Genomic DNA, 20,398 nt, shown 5'->3' with positions numbered 1-20,398 from the left:
GTTCATGACTTTTGTTACGCCAAAGCTAGAATATGCAGCTGTTGTGTGGTGCCCAACAACAGAAGTTGGCCCATATCTTAAGAAGCACATCAACAAACTGGAAAAGGTGCAAAGACATGCTACTAAGTGGCTCCCAGAACTGAAGGGCAAGAGCTACGAGGAGAGGTTAGAGGCATTAAATATGCCAAAACTAAAAGACAGAAGAAAGAGGTGATATGATCACTACATACAAAATAGTATCAGGAATTGATAAAATCGACAGCGAAGATTTCCTGAGACCTGGAACTTCAAGAACAGGAGGTCATAGATTGAAACTAGCTTAACACAGATGCTAAAGAAATATAAGAAAATTCACTTTCGCAAATAGCGTGGTAGACGGTTGGAACAAGTTAGGTGAGAAGGTGGTGGAGGCCAAGACTGTCAGTAGTTTCAAAGCGTTATATGACAAAGAGTGCTGGGAAGACGGTCTCATCCTGTAACTACACTTAGGTATTTACACACACACTAACTATAACTATATATATATATATATATATATATATATATATGTCGTACCTAGTAGCCAGAATGCACTTTTCAGCCTACTATGCAAGGCCCGATTTGCCTAATAAGCCAAGTTTTCATTAATTAATATATTTTCTCTATTTTTTTTTTTATGAAATGATAAAGCTATCCATTTCATTATGTATGAGGTCAATTCTTTTTTTATTGGAGTTAAAATTAATATAGATATATGACCGAACCTAACCAACCCTACCTAAACTATCTTTATAGGTTAGGTTAGGTAGCTGAAAATGTTAGGTTAGGTAGTCGAAAAAACATTAATTCATGAAAACTTGGCTTATTAGGAAAACCGGGCCTTGTATAGTAGGCTGAGATGTGCGTTCTGGCTACTAGGTACGACACACACACACACACACTATATATATATATATATATATATATATATATATATATATATATATATATATATATATATATATATATATATATATATATATATATATATATATATATATATATATATATATATGTCGTACCTAGTAGCCAGAACTCGCTTCTCAGCCTACTATGCAAGGCCCGATTTGCCTAATAAGCCAAGTTTTCATGAATTAATTGTTTTTCGACTACCTAACCTACCTAACCTAACCTAACTTTCTCTACTACCTAACCTAACCTAACCTATAAAGATAGGTTAGGTTAGGTTAGGTAGGGTTGGTTAGGTTCGGTCATATATCTACGTTAATTTTAACTCCAATAAAAAAACATTAACCTCATACATAATGAAATGGGTAGCTTTATCATTTCATAAGAAAAAAATTATAGAAAATATATTAATTCAGGAAAACTTGGCTTATTAGGCAAATTTGGCCTTGCATAGTAGGCTGAGAAGTGCGTTCTGGCTACTAGGTACGACATATATATATATATATATATATATATATATATATATATATATATATATATATATATATATCGGACAATTAGGAAAAAAAAAAAAAAAAATTTAAATTATTTTACCTTGTACCTAGATCCACCAGGCCTGTTTGGTCTATGTTTCAGTACTTGAGAAATCTGGAAGGTCACATCCTCCTCCTCAACTTGTGGATGTGCGTTGATAGATGATTCTGTAAAATTAAGTTATTTATATAATAATAAATTCAGTATAACAATAATATTCTGTAAAATTAAAAGTAATTTATACATCAATCAGATAAAACTCTCCAGAGATGGTGATACACAACATATAAAGGACAAGCTTCAGAACAAAATATGCATTTAGGAATAAGGTTTTGTACATGTAGGTAGCACATGAGAAAATAAGTGGAAGGTGATCAAGTTTATATTAACATGTTAATGGCTTTGTTAAGGCTTTGCAAGAATGAAAAAATATTAATAATATAATATCACCTACCAATTAATTGTACATCATTTATAAGTCAATTATTTGCATTATTATTATTCAATACTAATGATATAAAAATGCATTTTTTGAAATTTTGAAATTGAAATTTTGAAAATTTTGAAATTGTTCACAATTTTTGTTACACCAAAGTTGGAGTATGCAGCAGTTGTATGGTGCCCATATCTTAGAAAGCATATCAACAAACTGGAAACGGTGCAGAGACATGCCACTAAGTGGCCTTAACTAAATGCCATTAAATATGCCAAATATACTACATAAATATACATACTACACATGCACAATAATTGTCCTGGGACCTCTGATATTCCTAATATAATATATAGGGCCATCAACACACCTCCAGCTAGGGCCACCAACACACCTCCAGGGCCATCAACACGCCTCCAGGGCCATCAACACAACACCACCATCAACACACCTCCAGGGCCATCAACACAACACCACCATCAACACACCTCCAGGGCCATCAACACAACACCACCATCAACACACCTCCAGGGCCATCAACACAACACCACCATCAACACACCTCCAGGGCCATCAACACAACACCACCATCAACACACCTCCAGGGCCATCAACACAACACCACCATCAACACACCTCCAGGGCCATCAACACAACACCACCATCAACACACCTCCAGGGCCATCAACACAACACCACCATCAACACACCTCCAGGGCCATCAACACAACACCACCATCAACACACCTCCAGGGCCATCAACACAACACCACCATCAACACACCTCCAGGGCCATCAACACAACACCACCATCAACACACCTCCAGGGCCATCAACACAACACCACCATCAACACACCATCCAGCCAGGGCCATCAACACGCCTCCAGGCCATCAACACGCCTCCAGGGCCATCAACACACCATCCAGCCTACCACCACAAGCTTATATATATACTACACATGTCTAAGAGCAAATAAAAGAAAACAGTTACCTTAACTATTGAAGATGCAGCAGGATTTTGTGGATAAGCCAGCAGCCGTCCCTCTCGACACGGTTTTAAAATGGCGGCGACTACCACAACATGCAACGAGCCTAAAGAATGTCCAGCGCTAGCATTATCTAAACGCTATTATATATTATCAAGCAATACGGAAATCTAAAATAAAAAAAATGATACAAATAATTGTATTAAATATTTATTTGCAATTACAATACCTCGGGAATATATTTTTGCGTTAGCAAAACATATTAAGTTCGTATTTAGTTTAACTCATTTAAATTCTTTACAAATAATAACCTGATTTTACCTGATGGCCATTAACATTAATGTTTTATGTTGATACATTTCATACCCTTATTATTTCAATATCTTTCTTTATTATGCACCCCATACCCATCCCGTGGGCGGTGGTGTAAAGGATTACAGAGGCACATAATGGGTTCAGGAACTGAACTCTCTAGTTTGTTTAGCTAAGCAAATAACAATTTTTGACGCTAGTTACAAAATTATTAATGTTATATATACATGTACACACTCTCATACATACATGTACATATATATATATATATATATATATATATATATACGTATACATATATACATACACATGCATATTTATAATCACCCACACAAATACACACATCAATAATCTCTGTGTCACTTATTTTATACATGTTCTTGTAGAACATTCTATTGCGAACACATTGGGCGCTGCCCAATAAACTCGCCCCTCGGGGCAAAATTATTTTTTTTTTTTTAATCTTGGTGGAACATAAAATGGCCGCCTGTGTTTATGCTGTCGTCAGATGGCGCTGTGACGTCACAGATGAGGGAAGCACGTACTGCGCATTAATGCCTCGATCCCTCGTTATTTATTTATTTTATTTATTTATATATATACAAGAACGTACATTGGGGGGTTAAGACACAACATAGAGCTTAAGTTAGAATTATAATCTTGTAAAACCACTATAGCTTGCATATATAGAGTTTCGGGCAAGTCCTTAAACTAATCTTTGAGCAAATTCTTAAACAGAGTTTTAGAGAAATAATTAAATGTAAAATTGATAAAAAGTGTTTAACAGGTACATTACAGCTTTACTTTACAAGTACAGATGATTTTAAGTAGGATAATTACAGTAAAATTGTCAAAAAATTGTTTACAGGTACGATGCAAGAATTTGACACAAAAGCAGATCAGAACAATACACAATAATGAACAAGGAATCCTAAGTACAATTAGGAAAACATCTCAGGGTTATACATTGGATTACTGAAGCACAATATGAGGATCATTACAAATAGTAATGCAGTAGAATATGCACTCATATTCTATTATTAAGTTAATATTAAGTTCCTTCCTCATGTTAAGTATCTTTGTGGTACTAGGGACATCCAAGGATTATCTTCAAGGCTTCGTTCTGCAAGTTTTCAAGCCCTTTAAGCTTTCTTTCAGTCATCAAGGCAAGCAGAGATGCAACATAATCCACTAGCTCCTTTATGAACTGGCGTTACTCTTGCGTTTTTAAGGATATCAGGGAATGTATGACACTCAAGGGATTTGTTGAACAGCAGAGCTATAGGTGGTGCAAGGGCATATGGGAGGCGCTCTTGTATACAATGGATGGGATTTCACTGATGTTCCCAGCTTTGGTTTTTAGTGAATGTATGATGGACACAACATCTGACGGGCTGACTGGTGAGAGGAGAAGATAGTTTGGATAGCTGCCTGAGAGATATGTGTTGATATGTGTCTGAGTCTGTGGGATTTTACTTGCAAGGTTAGCACCAATCGATGAAAAGAAGCTATTAAATTCATTCGCCATTTCTAAGTCAGATGACAGTGTAAGGCCATCCTTAGAGAGTGTTATCTGGTTGTGGGAGTGTTGTTTAGTTCCCAGGATGTTAGAGATGGTATTCCATGTGCTTTTCATGTTGCCTTTTGCTTCTTTGAATCTAGTCTCATAATATGAAAGTTTTGCTTTTCTTATGATACTGGTAAGCACTGACGAGTACCTTTTAACTACTTCCATTGGAATTAGGCCACTCCTAAATTTCTTTTCGTATTCATGTTTTTTGTTGATTGATTTAATTATGCCACTTGTGAGCCACGGGTTATTTTTTCTTTTATCAGTTACTTGTTTGGTAAGGAGGGGACAGTGAGTGTTGTAGAGGCTTAGAGTTTTGTAGAGAAAGAGGTTAGTTGATGAGTTTATATCCTGTGAATTATTAAATTCAGATTCCCAGTTAATATTGTGAAGTGCATTAGAGAGATTGCCTAAAGCTGATTCACTATGTAGCCTGAATGAAAGTTTTTTGGTTTCTGGTGGTGATGTGTCAATGTTTGCTATGAGGAAAGTAGGATAGTGGTCAGTTGTTCTGTCATAAATTACCCCAGATGTAAGGGGTGCTGTTATATTAGTCCAAAGGTGATCCAGGGTAGTGGCAGATGTTTGAGTGACTCGGGTGGGCTTGGTGATTGTGGGGATTAGCATACAGGAGTGCATGCTGTTACGGAAATAGTCAACTTGAGGGTTGTTTTCAACATTCAATAAAGAAATTCTGGAGGGCTTCTGTGCAAGGGTTAGGATGAGCTAGCCTAAGCATTTTTATACCAATTTGACAGTTATTTTCAGTAACACGATAAACAACGCTCGGAATATTAAGTTCCTTTCTCATATTAAGTATCTTTGTGGTACGAGGGCACCCAAGGATTATCCTCACGGCTTCGTTCTGCAATTTTTCAAACCCTCCAAGCTTTCTTTCAGGATGCCTTAAAGTTAGTTTAGTTCATTTATTATGCATCCCATACCCATCTTGTGGGCGGTAGTGGAAAGGGTTGCAGAGGCACATAATGGGCTCAGGGACTGAACCCCACAATTCATTTAGCTAAGCAAGTTACAATCTTGATGAGCTAGTTACAAAATTCAGTATAAGTCGTCACATCAACAATGGGTTCGAGATCGATCACAAGTACAGTTTCTAAATTAAGCAACTGACATATGTGGAGAGCTAGTGTCACAATTGATATGTTTGTCCTGCACACCGCCCCCCATCCAGTGGGCAGCGGTGGATAGGTTACAATCACTTTGTTACTACTTACAGTTAGCAAACTGGGGATATTTGGCTAAAATTTCTGGTACCAGATAATTTTGAATGAAATATTGACACATCGTTGGTACATTGGTTATAAAATTGTCTCTGAATTCACTATCACATAGTGACGGAGGGTGTGCGAATAATTTTGTTGACAGTTAACATTTGGTCAGGTCTACATCGGCAGATAATGAGAATTCCCAGAAATACTTGTAACCGAGTCTAAGCCGAGCAGTAGTAACATCTAGAAGTCTGCTGATTTTATTGGATGAACCATAGATGTGTCGCTCCTCTTGCATAATAGTATTGAACGAAAGTTAATCTCCCCAAACAATTTCGCGTTTTGAGCAAGTTACCCCTCCACTCTCTCCATTTTTTTTTGGACATTCCCTGGTAGTGTGCGGAAATACTGAAAAGTGTATACTCTTTTCAACTTTGTCACCTTAATTCTCGTCCTATGTCTTTCATTTTGGTATCAATGCGTTCGCAATAGAATTCCCAACAGAACTATGTGCATATAATGTCAAAGACAGCAGCGCGCTCCACCCGCCGACAAGATGAATGTAGGCCAAGGGTACCAGAAAAAGAAAGCTGAGCGTGATAATACTGAAAAGTGTATACCCTTTTCAACTTTGTTACCTCAATTCTCATCCTAGGTTTTTCAATTTAGCATCAATGTGTTCGCAATAGAATTCTCTACAGGACTAAAGGCATATAAACTCCAAAATCCCGGCTTACCATCCGCAACAAACAGAGAAAGCGAGAGCGTGTTACCAGGGAGCGCACAAGAGCGATAAAATGTATACACTCTTTTCATTCTGGTCACCTCAATTGTCATCCTAGGTCTTTCATTTTGGTATCAATGTGTTCGCAATAGAATTTCCAACCGGAATTTATGCATGAAATGTCAAAAACAGCAGCGTGCTCCACCCGCTGACGTGATGAAAGCACGGCGGACCATCCACACAAAACAGAGAAAGTGAGAGAAAGTAACCTGGGAGCACTCTAGTGCAATGTAATGTGAACACACTTTTCACTTTGGTTACCTCAATTCTCGTCATATGTCTTTCATTTTGGTATCAATGTGTTCGCAATTGTATCTGCTGGCATTTTACCCTTTGCTTGGATCTGAAGGGTTTTAGGCTCACCACGATGCAATCTGATAGTACCACACGTGTATATACCTATCTTCAAGCAGCAATTCACTCATTCAAACCGACTTATAATGGTTATCCATATATAAATGGTAATCTTTGTTCTACCTGTTAACCTGTCATATGAAGAAAGATTGTCAAAGCTTATATTACATTCTCTAGAAAAGCAAAGAATTAGGAGTGATATATGGTAGAGGTGCACAATGGGATGAATGGACATAACAAAGGGGACATTAATGGGGTATTAAAAGTAGCAACACAAGACAGAACTCGAAACAAAGTGTAAAAATTGGAAAAATTTAGATTTAGGAAAGAACTGTATGAGTAAATACACTGGGTTTGTACCTTAAGGTTCATGTATGCAATATTACAGAGTTCCAGTTAACTCCCATGCATGCAATTAATTTATGTTATGTTTATGTTTTTTATGTTAAAATGTTTTTGTTGATTTGTTTGTATATTTTCATAAGTAAAGCATGCTTACCGTCTAATCCAAGTTTTATGATAACTTTACAATGTTTAAAACATAAAGTTCAATATATATTCTGGTTTTCACACAGGAATTATACGTTAATATAACATCATAATAACGTAATGATGTCGTGTAAATAACGTTATACTGACGTCATATAAATGTTATATTTATGTTATAAGAACGTAAATTGGATAGCTTTACAGAAAGTAAACAAAAAAAACTAAATGTTGACTGAAAATTATTTATTCTTAAATATAAAGCATGAAAACATTATAATACCATAGCATTTACTATTATTTTTAAATTTTTACATAAATCTTAAAAAACTGTGTCATAAGAATATATGTTTTTAGTTATATCCTTTGGTTTTAAGAATGTCAGATATACGTATTTATGTCAAAAGTTACAGTATTACCTTTGTGGAACCATTTAAAAACGTCCACAAACGTTCTGTGTTTGCTGGGTATGAAGACTCACATGTTAGTGCATTCAGGTGACAAGCCTCACGACTGTCCAGAGTGTGGGAAAGGATTCAGTCGTCCTGGACAAATGAAGAGGCACAAGATGATACATGCAGATAATAGGCTAAACACTTTGAGTGTGAAAGATAATTAAGAGAATGTTGAAGGATAATGAGGCACATAATGGTATATTAACTTACCTTTAATCTAACAGTGTGCTATCACAATGTCAGTTGGATGTTCTTCAGAGGTAATTATATTTCGTTTGAGAAATACACTTCACAATGAAAGGTAAAGATCTGAAGATATTTTATTATATTGTTCTTTTATGAAACTTAAATGACCAAGCAAGAACTAGAGAAGCTGTCGCTAGGAAAGCTCAAAATTACTTATAAGTATAGAAATATCTCTTTAATTTAGCAAAGGTAAAACAAGGATTTAAATGTTTTTCTTCATAGTTATGTAAATAATGTGCTTCCTTTTTTTGTTTTCTGTGGAAATTTATTTAAAATGTAATATACTCTGTAGCTAAGCTATGGACATTTTTGTTGTAATTTTTTTTTTTTTTATTTAGCATTGGAGTTGGTGAAGAAGACAATCTGAGACGTACTTAAGGTGAGACCATTTGATTGGTAAGGAAATGTATATTAATCAAGGAATTTTCTCATCAGATTCATATGCAAACTGATGTCCATTTTTCATTTTTTGTTTAGGCCTATTTATGAGTTCTATTCTTTATTATAAATATTTCACCGAAGAGTATATTGAAGGCTGATTGGCATTTATAGCTGTCAGTCAAGTTAATATGAAATTTAAATTTAAATTACTCTAGAAATTTATCACTCTAAATTTACCAGAAATTTATTACTCTAGCCTAACTTTATCAGTTATACTGTACTGTAATTGTCTGGGAATAATATTTTACCCGATTTACCAGAGGGCCACTAACCCGAGTGGCCTCGATGAGAACAGGAAGTCGTCGGCTTGTTGAAGGTTCCCTCCTAACCATTTGCCTTCATGATTTTTTCCAGGTATATTTTGAAATTCTAAACAGTTTTGGCAGTTATGGCTTTGGTGGATAGGCAGTTCCATTGATGAATAACCCTGTTGGTGAAAATGCCTGATTCAAAGTTATATTAGTCTGATTGGCAATTATATTAGCCTGACTCAGTTTATATAAAAAAATAATATCAAAGAGATATTTATTTATGTTGTGGTGCTTGTGGGTTCTATTACATCTATCAATAGAGAGTTTCAGATCAGGGTTAGCATTTAGGAACAAGGTTTTGTATTGTAAATAGCACAAGAGAATGTGTAGAGCGAGTGTATATGTAGCATGTTCAGGGATTTAAACAGAGAGGCTATGTGTTTTTTGAAGACAGTTTTATTGCTCTGATAGCAGATTTCCCTTGGGTGATGATTGGCTTGAGGTAATTTGCAGTGGATGAATGAACCCCATGCATTGATACTGTATGTTGAGATACCAACCCTAATTTACAAATAAAGCCTGTAGATTTTTAGCTCCAGCCATTGCATTGCTCTACAACAAATTATTTGAACTCTAAACCTTTCCTGATATTTTGAGAAAAAAAAACAAGAGTAACCCTAGTCCATAAAAGCAGCAATCTCACTGAAGTCAACAATTATAGACCAATATCAATTCTGCCGATTTTGTCTAAAATATTTTAAAGACTTAATTTACATGCAGCCTTACTCCTGTTTATATTAAGTTCTTGCCATAATGGCTTCAGGCCCAAAAAAGGACCAATCATGCCTGGTTAGTTTGATTAATTTCATATATGCAGCTCTTGGAAAAAATGAGTACCTTATTCATTTATTTGTTGACCTACATAAGACTTTTTGACACTGTAAACACAAAAACTTTCTTAAATTGCAACATTACGGAGTAAGAGGTCACTCCCTCCAATACCTATAATCTTACCTCAGTGACAGACTCCAGTATGTCTCTGTGAATGATTCCAATTTTCCCACTCTACCCATTAACACTGATGTCTCACCGAGCAGTAATCTTCACCCTCTCGTCTTTTTCATCTCTCCCTCCCTTTCCAGCTCGTTGCCATCGTGAGGGGGCTTGGATGGCGGATGCTAGAGTGTGATGCTCCATGGGACAGTGTCCTCTATCTTTTCGAAGCCTTATGCTCCTGCTGCCTTCTTCACTAATTGTTCTGAATGCTTTTTCCTACTAAGTTTAATTTCTCCTTCCCAATTCTCCTTTTTAATTGCTATTTCCCAGCGACTTTTTGCTATTCTTGATCATTCTTTTAGATGTCGTCTTCTGTTTTGACACTGGGTGTTAGGTGAGGCACAGTCTCTCGCCCATAAAACTGTGGTACCCGAAATTGTTGAGCAAAGGGACACTTTTATTGTCACTCTTTTCCTTTGTTGCTGAGCCCAATCTTGATGGACTGATGGTTCTTAAAGTGGTGATTGCAGGGCATATATCCACGATGCACCCTTAGGGGGGGGGGCACATCCTATCGGGTGTCCTATCCTCTAATTGTGGCGTCATGGTGGGTATGGGGGCTTGTTTGTTGATGAAATGATTACCTGTTCATTTACATGCTGTTATCTGACACTTATTTTTAACTTCTCAAATGTGGGGTGGGAGACCAGGGCCCCGAGTCGGACTGTGATGGAAAGCCGGGCTCTGTAGCCCCCTGCTACTTTGGTCCCAGACCAAGCAGCTTCGGACTTTCCCTGCTTGATACCTGCTTGATGGTGTTTTGGGAGTTCTTCTAGTCCCCGAGGCCAGGCTTGACTTGTGAGAGCTTGGTCTACCAGGTCCCGACTATCCCTTTCTGCTCCCCTTCTACGTCTGTGGCAGGGTTGAGCCCCAACCCCCCAGTGATGACCATCACATGGAGTGGCTTCATCTCTCATTGTAACAACTGCGCCTTTTACCCCCCTCTTACTGAGGGTGCTCGGTGTCGTCCTCTCTGCAGTCACACTTGCACAATTCCTTCCGGTTCTAATACCTTCCAAGCTTTGTTTGGTCCTGCTACATGGACTAAGTATTTTAATCTCGGTCATGTTAATTCTACTCGTCCTGATGATTTATTCATCCATAAACACCTAGTTGATACCTGGTTGATGGGGTTCTGGGGGTTATTCTACTCCCCAAGCCCGGCCCGAGGCCAGGTTTGACTTGTGAGAGTTTGGTCCACTAGGCTGTTGCTTGCAGCAGCCCGCAGGCCCACATACCCATCGCAGCCCGGTTGGTCCGGCACTCGTTGGAGGAAACTATCTAGTTTCCTCTTGAAGATGTCCACGGTTGTTCCGGCAATATTTCTTATGCTCGCTGGGAGGATGTTGAACAACCATGGACCTCTGATATTTATATAGTTCTCTCTAATTGTGCCTATGGCACCCCTACTCTTCACTGGTTGTATAGTACTCTGCATTTTCTACCATATTGTTCACACCAGTATGTTGTTATTTTACTGTGCAGATTTGGGACCTGGCCCTCCAGTATTTTCCCACTTGTATATTATTTGATATTTCTCCCATCGTCTTTCTAGTGAGTACATTCGGAGAGCTTTGAGACGATCCCAATAATTTAGATGCTTTATCTCGTTCATGTATCCCGTATATGTTTTCTGTACTCCCTCTATTTCAGCAATCTCTCCTGCTCTAAATGGGGAAGTGAGTACTGAGCAGTACTCAAGATGGGACAGCACAAGTGATTTGAAGAGTACAACCATTGTGATGGGATCCCTGGATTTGAAAGTTCTCGTAATCTATCCTATCATTTTCCTGGCTGCCGCAATATTTGCTTGGTTATGCTCCCTAAAATTTAGGTCATCAGACATCATTATTCCCAAATCCTTTATATGTTTCTTTCCTACTATGGGCAAATTAGATTGTGTTTTGTACCCTGTATTAAGTTTAAGGTTCTCAATCTTACTGTATCTTAGTACCTGGAATTTATCGCTGTTAAACATCACGTTATTTTCTGTAGCCCAGTCGAAAACTTTATTAATATCTGCTTGTAGTTTTTCAATATCTTCAGCAGAGGTAATTTTCATGCTGATTTTTGTGTCATCTGCAAAGGATGATACAAAGCTGTGCCTTGTATTTGAGTCTATATCTGATATGAGAATAAGGAAAAGCAATGGTGCAAGGACTGTACCTGCAGCTTTTAACTGCTCTTGGACTCGATTTTATATGGTTAACTGTTACTCTCTCTGGTCTATTCGACAGAAAACTGAGTATCCAGCGTCCTACTTTACCAGTTATTCCCATTGACCTCCTTTTGTGTGCTATCACTTCATGGTCACATTTATCGAATGCCTTTGCGAATCTGTGTATACTACATCTGAACTCTGTTTTTCTTTTAATGCCTCGGTGATTTTGTCGTAATGGTCAAGTATCTGTGAGAGGCATGATCTTCCTGCTCTAAATCCATGTTGGCCTGGATTGTGGAGGTCATTGGTCTCCATGAAACTAGTGACCTGACTCCTGATCACTCTCTTAAATACAGTAATTTTATTATGTGGGACGTAAGTGCAACTGGTCTATAATTCTTTGCCAATGGTTTGCTACCTCCCTTGTGTGGAGGGGCTATGTCTGATGCTTTAAGCGCATCTGGTATCTCCCCCGTGTCCAAGCTCTTTCTCCACACTATACTGAGTGCCTGTGCTACTGGCACTTTGAATTTCATTATAAATATTGAATTCCATGAGTCTGAACCCGGGGCTGAGTGCATGGGCATATTGTCAATTTCTCTTTCAAAACCTGCCACGCTCGTGTTGATATCAATTATATTTACAGGGGTTTGTATATCACGCGTAAAGAAGTTGTCTGGATCTTCCACTTTCATGCTGTGTATCGGGGTGCTAAACATGTCCTCATATTGCTTTTTTAGGATTTCACTAATTTCTTTGTCATCCTCAGTGTATGAACCTTCACTAGTACGAATAGGTCCAATACTGGCAGCGGTTTTTGCTTTTGATTTAGCATATGTGAAGAAATATTTTGGGTATTTCTTTATTTTTTGAATTGCTTTCTGTTTTAGTTGCCTTTCGTCAAGTTGATATGAATGCTTCAGTCTGTTCGATTTCTTCAATCTCCCTGTTTAAATTATTCCTTCTTTGTATGGAAAGTCGTGTCTGCTTCAGCACTTCTGTTAACTTTTTTCTTCTTCTGTAATGTCGTCTGCGTTCTCTTTCTACGTTGGACCTTGTGTAGGATTTTTATTACTTAAACATTTTCCCATTGAATGTTGTAAGTTCCTTGTTTATTTTCTCAGAGTCTATCCTTTTATTATTAAAATTTAATTTATTGAATAGCCCTTCTCGCTTGTTGTTTCTCTTGGGCCTACTACCGTTATTAATGTTAGTTTCCACTTCAATGAGCTTGTGGTCCGAGTACGTAGTGTCCGAGACAGTAATGTCTCTGATTAGCTCATCACTGTTCGTGAATATGAGGTCCAGCGTGTTCTCATTCCTAGTCGGTTCTGTAATCTGCTGACTGAGCGAGAATTTGTCACAGAATCTCAGTAGTTCTCTGACCTGTGATTGGTTATTTCCAGGTTGATTTCATGCTATAGTATTACTGTTTACTATTCTCCATTGTAAACTGGGTAGATTGAAGTCTCCAAGGAAGATAATATCTGGTACTGGGTTTGCTAGGTTATCAAGGCTATTTTCTATTTTGTGGATCTGCTCAGTGAATTCCTGAACTGTTGCATCTGGCGGTTTGTATATTAGAATAATAATTAATTTATATTCTCTACCTTGATTCCAAGTACCTCTACCACCTCATTGGTCAAGTTCAGGAGCTCTGTGCATTCCAGCTCCTCTTTAATATACAGACCTACTCCCCTACTTGACCTAATTACTCTTACTTTAGTTGATTTGGTGGATACCTTTGTCACTTTTAACCCCACCCATACTGGTACACGTGTTGTTGCAGCTCCTTCTCGGGAAGCAGCTGTCCACTTAGCCTCGTTGTCCTGCATTGGGGAGACACTGATTCGAATATCAAAAAATGCCTGGTTAAATAAATGCCAGGATTGGCACAGTTACTCTTCCATACCATGTAGCAACTGGTGATAAGGAACTTAAAGACTACCATAATAAACATGTCCTTGAGGCCCAAGGCCATTCTATCCTCCTTATTAATATGTTACTCGCCCTCCCTCGTGGTCGTCATGGCCAGTCTCTTTGTGTAATGAAAATCACTTTTGATAGGTCCTTTCCGTCTTCCGTAACTCTTGGTGCCAGATGCTGTATTCAGGAGTACATCTGCTCTTCTCGCCTCTTCCCTCTGTGGTGTCACCTTGTCATGGTGAGGGGCTCACGTACACCACCCTGGGACTAGTGAGGGTTGCCTTTGCCCCCTCTCCTGTCCCCTCTTTGTGTGTTGTACATGCAGATAGGCACCACGTAGGGGGCTTGTGAGGCATCGGACTGCCCGCTGGAGGGGTAGCCCTGAGTGGTTGGCTGGGTGTCCAGGCTGGGGCAATAGGGGGAGTGGGGTCTTTGCACCAGTGTGGGAGAATGAACTATGCAGTAGGACTCCTTGTTAAAAAGGGGGGGGAGGCACCGCTGGGGACGATGCACCCTTCCTGCACTGGCCCGCGCTCGGCCTCCCTGGCTGCCCTGGTGGTGGTATCCCTTGGATCCAGGCCCCAAACTTTTAGAAAGACTGCTGCTTGGATAATGAAACGACTTCCCTTTCCCAGGCTCATGGGGGGTGGGTGACCAGGCCCCTGAGTCGGACTGTGCTGGAAGACTGGGCTCTGTAGCCCCCGCTACATTGGGCCCAGACTGGACTACTCCCTCGCTCCCCTTCCTCTTCTGTGGTTGGGTTGAGCCCCAAGCCCCCTGTGGTGACTACCTCGTCCCCTAGTACGACTCCATCTCTCATTGTGACTACTGCACCTTATGACCCCCCTCTCTCTCTCTAGGGGGTTCTCACCACCGTCCCCGCCATGGCTGCTCTCGCATGCTTCCTTCCCATACCAATTCATACCATGCCTTGTTTGATCTTGCTACGTGGACTAAGTACTTTGACCTCCATCATTTAGATTCTACTCCTGACAATTTCTCCCTCCATAGGGACCTTGTTGATTGAGTAGATGCCTCTGTTACTTTTAACCCCACCCATCTCGGTACGCATGTTGTTGCTGCTTCTTCTTGGGATGCAGCTGTCCACTTGGCGACTTTGTCCTACATTGAGGTGACCCCCCTGTTCGGGTCTCCAAGAATGCTCAGTTAAGTGCCAGTGTTGGCACTGTTCTCCTCCCACACCATGTTACAACCGGTATTAGGAACCTCAAGGACTGCCACGAGGATATTAAACATGTCCTCGAGGCTCAAGACCATTCTGTTCTCCAGGTTTACACGTTCACGACCCCCTCGTGGCCGTCGCCGTCTGTCCCTTCGGCTTGTGAAAATTACCTTTGATGGTTGGACACTTTCGCCCTGTTATTCTTGCTGGTGCCAGATGCTCCATTCAGGAGTACATACCCTCTTCTCGGCTTTGTAATAAATGCTGGAAGTTCGGACATGGTGCCCTCAAATGCTCCAGTATTCTCTCTCTGTCTGCCCTATGTGTGGGAACGAAGGTCACTTTAAGTCGGAGTGCACTTCTCCCCAGGCTTTCTGCCTCAATAACGGTGATGCCCACCCTACCTTCTATCGCGCGTGTATCCATTACAAACATGAGGCAGCTGTCCTCAACTTGAAGCACTGGGAACATTTGTCTTTTCCTGAGGCGAGGCGCCAAGTTCACCATCCCCCTCCTTCCCCTTTCGCTGGGGTTTCTTACGCTCACATGTTGCACTCTTCCTCTCCTCGTCCTTCCCACCTTCCTCAGTCTCACAACAGTTTCCAGGCCTTAGACCCAGATACGCCCACCGCCTGCTCCCCTGTTCCTTTACATTCTGACCTGAAGGGTCCCCCTCCTGGTTCTCTGTCAGGGGTTCCCCTTCTTTCTACCCAGTCTGTCATGTCTCCTGTGTCTTCTTTCTCAACTCCCTTTGATCCTCCTTCCCATCCTTCTCCTCCGTCTCTTAGCTCTCCACGCCGCCTGTCTGTGCAGGCTGATGTCCATCCTTCTCCTAGTGATCATCGTGTTGTTTGCTCTCATTCTTCTTCTGTTGAGACGTTTGAGTCTGTTGCCCAGTACGTTGCTGCTGGAACACCTGTCTCTGAGTTAGAAGCGAAAACCTGGCTTATCTCCTTCCTCCTCCCCGGCTGGTAAGAAAGCTTCACTTTCATCCTCGCCCCCTACCTCTGACTATCACTCCACCTCTCCCATTTCGGTGGTCGAGCCCCTTGTTCCTGCTTTGGAGGTTTCTTTGGCCCCTGCTACCCTCTCGGTTCCTGCCCTTGCTGAGGTGTGCTTCCTGGTTTCTGCCCCTCCTGCTGTCCTTGAAAGTCCCTCTCGGTTGCCTCCTCCTCTGGACCCTGCTCATCTGCCTGTGGTCTGTCCTCCCACTCCCTTCCCTCCATCTTTACTCAGTTTACCCATGCCCACTATCCCTGACTTCGCTGACCCTGATCCTGATCCTGCACTTCTTTGACATGCTGTGTTCCTTTTTAACCTTTTTTCTTCATTGTTCTCTGTTCCTGTCCCTTCTCTTTTTGTCGATGTCTATTCTTCAATGGAATATTCATGGATATTACGCCAATTTTCACGAATTCCAACTTTTGATTTCACAGTTTTTGCTCCTTTGTGTCCGTCTCTAGGAGCCGATGCTTGGTGCTCATCCTGGTCGCTTCCGTGATTATTCCTTTCTCTCCCCCTGACCCCCCCCCTCCTTCAGATTTTGCTGGGGCCAATAACTTTTTTGCTTTTGATTCGTTCTGATGTTCCCTTCATCCCCTTACTTTTTCCATCACCTCTCCAATGTTCTGTTGCCCGTGTATTTGTGCGTAAATGGTACACAGTTTGTTCCATTTATCTCCCCCCAAATGTGCCGCTTTCTCTTCCCGATCTTAAACACCTAGTGGACTCCTTGCCAGAGTCTGTGCTCCTGCTGGGTGATTTCAGTTGTCGACATACCCTCTGGGGTGATGTTCTGACAAACAGACTGGATCGCCTTCTCGAACAGTTCCTCCTCTCTTCTTCCCTGTCTCTTCTGAATTCTGATGAGCCCACTCATTTGGACTCTTGGACTGCACCCTTTCCTGTCTTGATTTTTTTCTTTGCTTGTCGTCTCTTTACTTGAATTTCACATTTCGGTTTCTTGATGACTTCCATGGCAGTGACCATTTCCCCATCCTTGTTACCTTTTTCTTTTCACCCTCCCCTCTCCTTCCCTAGGTGGCAGTTTGCCGAGGCTGACTGGCATCAATTTACCCTCTGTGCTACTCTCCGACCTCTCCATTTTGCTTCTCCCTCGTGCCCTCCTCCTTTTTCATGACACCGTCTTCAATGCTGCCCTCCACTCTATTCCTCGCTCTACCTCTCAGGAAACATGGAAGTGCGTTCCCTGGTGGAATGTGGACTGTGCTTGGGCTGTCTGCTATAAGCGTGCAGCCTGGAAGAGACACCGCCGCCGACAGATGGCTGATTCTTGTCTTTTCTTTCGGAAGGCGAGTTCAGTGATCCGTAGGACCATCTGTACAGGTAAACGTGAGTGTTGGAGGTCTTATGTTTCCACCATTACGTCCGAAAATACTCTGCCGTAGATCTGGAGGGGTATCCGCAAGATAGTGGGTAAGTTTGCTTCTGATGTCTCGCCGGTCCTCCACCTCCGTGATACTCTTGTGGTGGACCCGTTGCACGTTGCGACCAAACTGGGTTCCCACTTTTCGTCTGGTAGCTCTGGTTCTCATCTTCCTCAATCTTTCCTTCTTTGTAAGTCTGTTCTTGAATCTCGTCCTTTAGATTTCTGCACTCATTTCAGCATTCCCTATAATGATCCCTTCTCTCTCTCTGAACTTAAGTCTGCCCGGTCCCTCTGTGGTTCAATGGCAGTGGGTTCCGATGGCATTCATTATGAGATGCTTCGCCATCTCCCTCTGTGCATGTCTCGATATTTACTGAGTCTGTATAATCGGGTCTGAGAGTCATCTTCAGTACCTGAGGACTGGCTCGATGCTGTTGTCCTCCCCGTCCTCCCTGTTATGTTTCCAGGGTCTCTCGGGACATTCCCTAAGGACTTCCACCCTATTGCCCTCATGAGTTGTCTGCAAACTCTTTTGAACGTATGGTTAATGTTTGTCTGATGTGGTTTTTAGAACACTCACCACCTCTCCCCTTCTGAATTTGGTTTTCACAAGTGCCGCAGCACAACAGATGTCCTGGCAAACTTGGAGGTCTATATTTGTACTGCTTTTGCTGCGAAGACCTCTGTTGTTGCCGTCTTCTTTGACCTGGAAAAGGCTTACGACACCACCTGGAGATATCATATTCTGTCACAACTTCATTCATCTTGCCTTCGTGGTAATCTCCCTCTCTTCCTCCAAAGCTTTATCTCTCGTTTCTTTCGAGTTAGGCTTAGTGCCACTCTCTCTGCCCCTTTTAGGCAATATGAGGGTGTACCCCAAGGTAGTGTTCTGAGCACTACTCTTTTTCTAGTTGCCCTCAATGGTCTTTTTTCCTCCCTTCTGGCGTTTTCTTCGCTCTCTATGTCGACGATCTTGCCCTTTGCTGTTGGGATGATGATTCGCCTCTCCTTCAACGGTGGCTTCAACTTGTGATTGATGCCATGTCATCTTGGGCCACTTTTCATGGCTTCAAGTTCTCTATGTCTAAGACTTGTGCTATGACTTTTGCTCAGAAGCATGTCGTTCTTTGTCCCTCTTTCGCTTTATGGTCATCCCCTTGTGTTCAGGGAGTCCACTAAGCTTTTGGGGTTAATCTTTGACACTCGTTTGTCTTGGTCGCCTCATATCTCTTACCTCCAAGTTGAATGCTCCAAGACCCTTACCATCCTTAAGGTTTTGTCCCATACTTCTTGGGGAGCTGATAGCCGCACACTCCTCTCTTTACATTCGTCTCTCGTCCTGTCTAAACTCGATTATGGTTGCCCTGCTTACTCGTCTCCAACTCTTCGTCGTCGTGATGCTTTGCACCGTACTGGGTTGCACCTCAGCTCTGATGCCTTTCGTTCGACTCCCGCCCTCAGCTTGTATGTTGATACTGCCTTCCTATCTTTCCAGGATCGCCGTGATCGCTACTGTCTTTGATATCTTGCGCGGTCCTTGCAACATCCTTCCTCTCGCCTCTTGTCATGCTTTGACTTTTACCCCTCCTGTAGTTCCTCTTCTTCATCACCACCTCCCTCTTTTTCGTCTTTTCTTTATTTAGATTTCACGTGGTGGATTCTTCGTGACCTCCATAACAGTGACCATTTCCCCATCCTTGTCACCTTTTTCTCTTTTCACCCTTCTCTCTCCTTCCCTAGGTGGCAGTTTGCCAAGGCTGACTGGAATCTATTCACTCTACATGCTACTCTTTCTGACCTCTCCTATCTGCCTCACCGTCGAGCCCTACTCCTTTTTCATCACACCATATTAGACGCTGCCGTCCACTCTATTCCTTGCTCTACCTCCAGGGGCATGCGGAAGTGCGTTCCCAGGTGGAATGCTGGGTGTTTCGACTGTCCTCTGTAAGAGTGCAGCCTGGAAGAAAGACAGATGCAGACAGACGGCTGTTTTCTTTTGTTTTATAAGGTGACTGCGGTCCGTACGGTTAAACTTGAGAGTGGGAAATCTTTAGTCTCCACCATTACGTCTGATATTCCTCTGCCCCAGATCTGGAAGAAAACCCATAAGATTGCGGGTAAGTTTGTTCCAGATGTCTCATCAGTCCTTCACTTCCATGATTCTATTGTGGCGGATCCTGTGTCAGTCGCCACCGAGCTGTGTTCCCCATTTTCGACTGGTGGCTCCAGTTCTAGTCTTCCTTCATCTTTCCTTATTCGTAAGCACCTTCATGAATCTTGTCCTATAGATTTTCGCATGCATCTCCAGCTTCTCTATAATGATCTCTCTCTCCGAACACCAGTCTGCCCTGACTCTCTGCGGTTCTATGGCAGCGGGCTCAGAAAGCGAAACATCTCCTAATGAATGTCACCTCTCTCAATGCATGGTTTCAGTATATACTGAATCTGTTTAACCTTATCTGGCAGTCATCATTTGTCCCTGAGAACTGACTTCAGGTGGTGGTTTTTCCTATTCAAAAACCAGGGTCTCTAGGGATAGCTGCTAAGGACATCTGCCCCATTGCCCTCACGAGTTGCGTCTACAAACTCTTTGAACGTATGTTCAATGTCCTTATGATGTTGTTCGTAGAACACTATCGCCACCACCTACCTTCTCAATTTGGCTTTTACAAG

At 41.4% G+C, this 20,398-nt stretch overlaps 1 long non-coding RNA gene across 1 annotated transcript in view; it reads right to left on the bottom strand.

Moving 5' to 3' along the window:
• The window catches only part of LOC138372249 (uncharacterized), a 5,134-nt gene extending 2,168 nt beyond the window's left edge, over positions 1-2,966 (bottom strand). Inside the window, exons 1-2 of the long non-coding RNA XR_011230773.1 lie at positions 2,888-2,966; positions 1,522-1,628 (exon numbers count right to left, since the gene is read on the bottom strand). This is a non-coding gene — a long non-coding RNA (uncharacterized lncRNA). The remainder of the gene's footprint in view (positions 1-1,521; positions 1,629-2,887) is intronic.
• Between the last annotated feature and the right edge of the window lie 17,432 nt (positions 2,967-20,398).

The sequence above is a fragment of the Procambarus clarkii genome, chromosome 38, assembly GCF_040958095.1.
Source record: "Procambarus clarkii isolate CNS0578487 chromosome 38, FALCON_Pclarkii_2.0, whole genome shotgun sequence".
NCBI classification, from domain to species: domain Eukaryota; kingdom Metazoa; phylum Arthropoda; class Malacostraca; order Decapoda; family Cambaridae; genus Procambarus; species Procambarus clarkii.
Note: the sequence above shows the minus strand (reverse complement) of the source record. Positions and strands in the feature narration are given on the sequence as shown.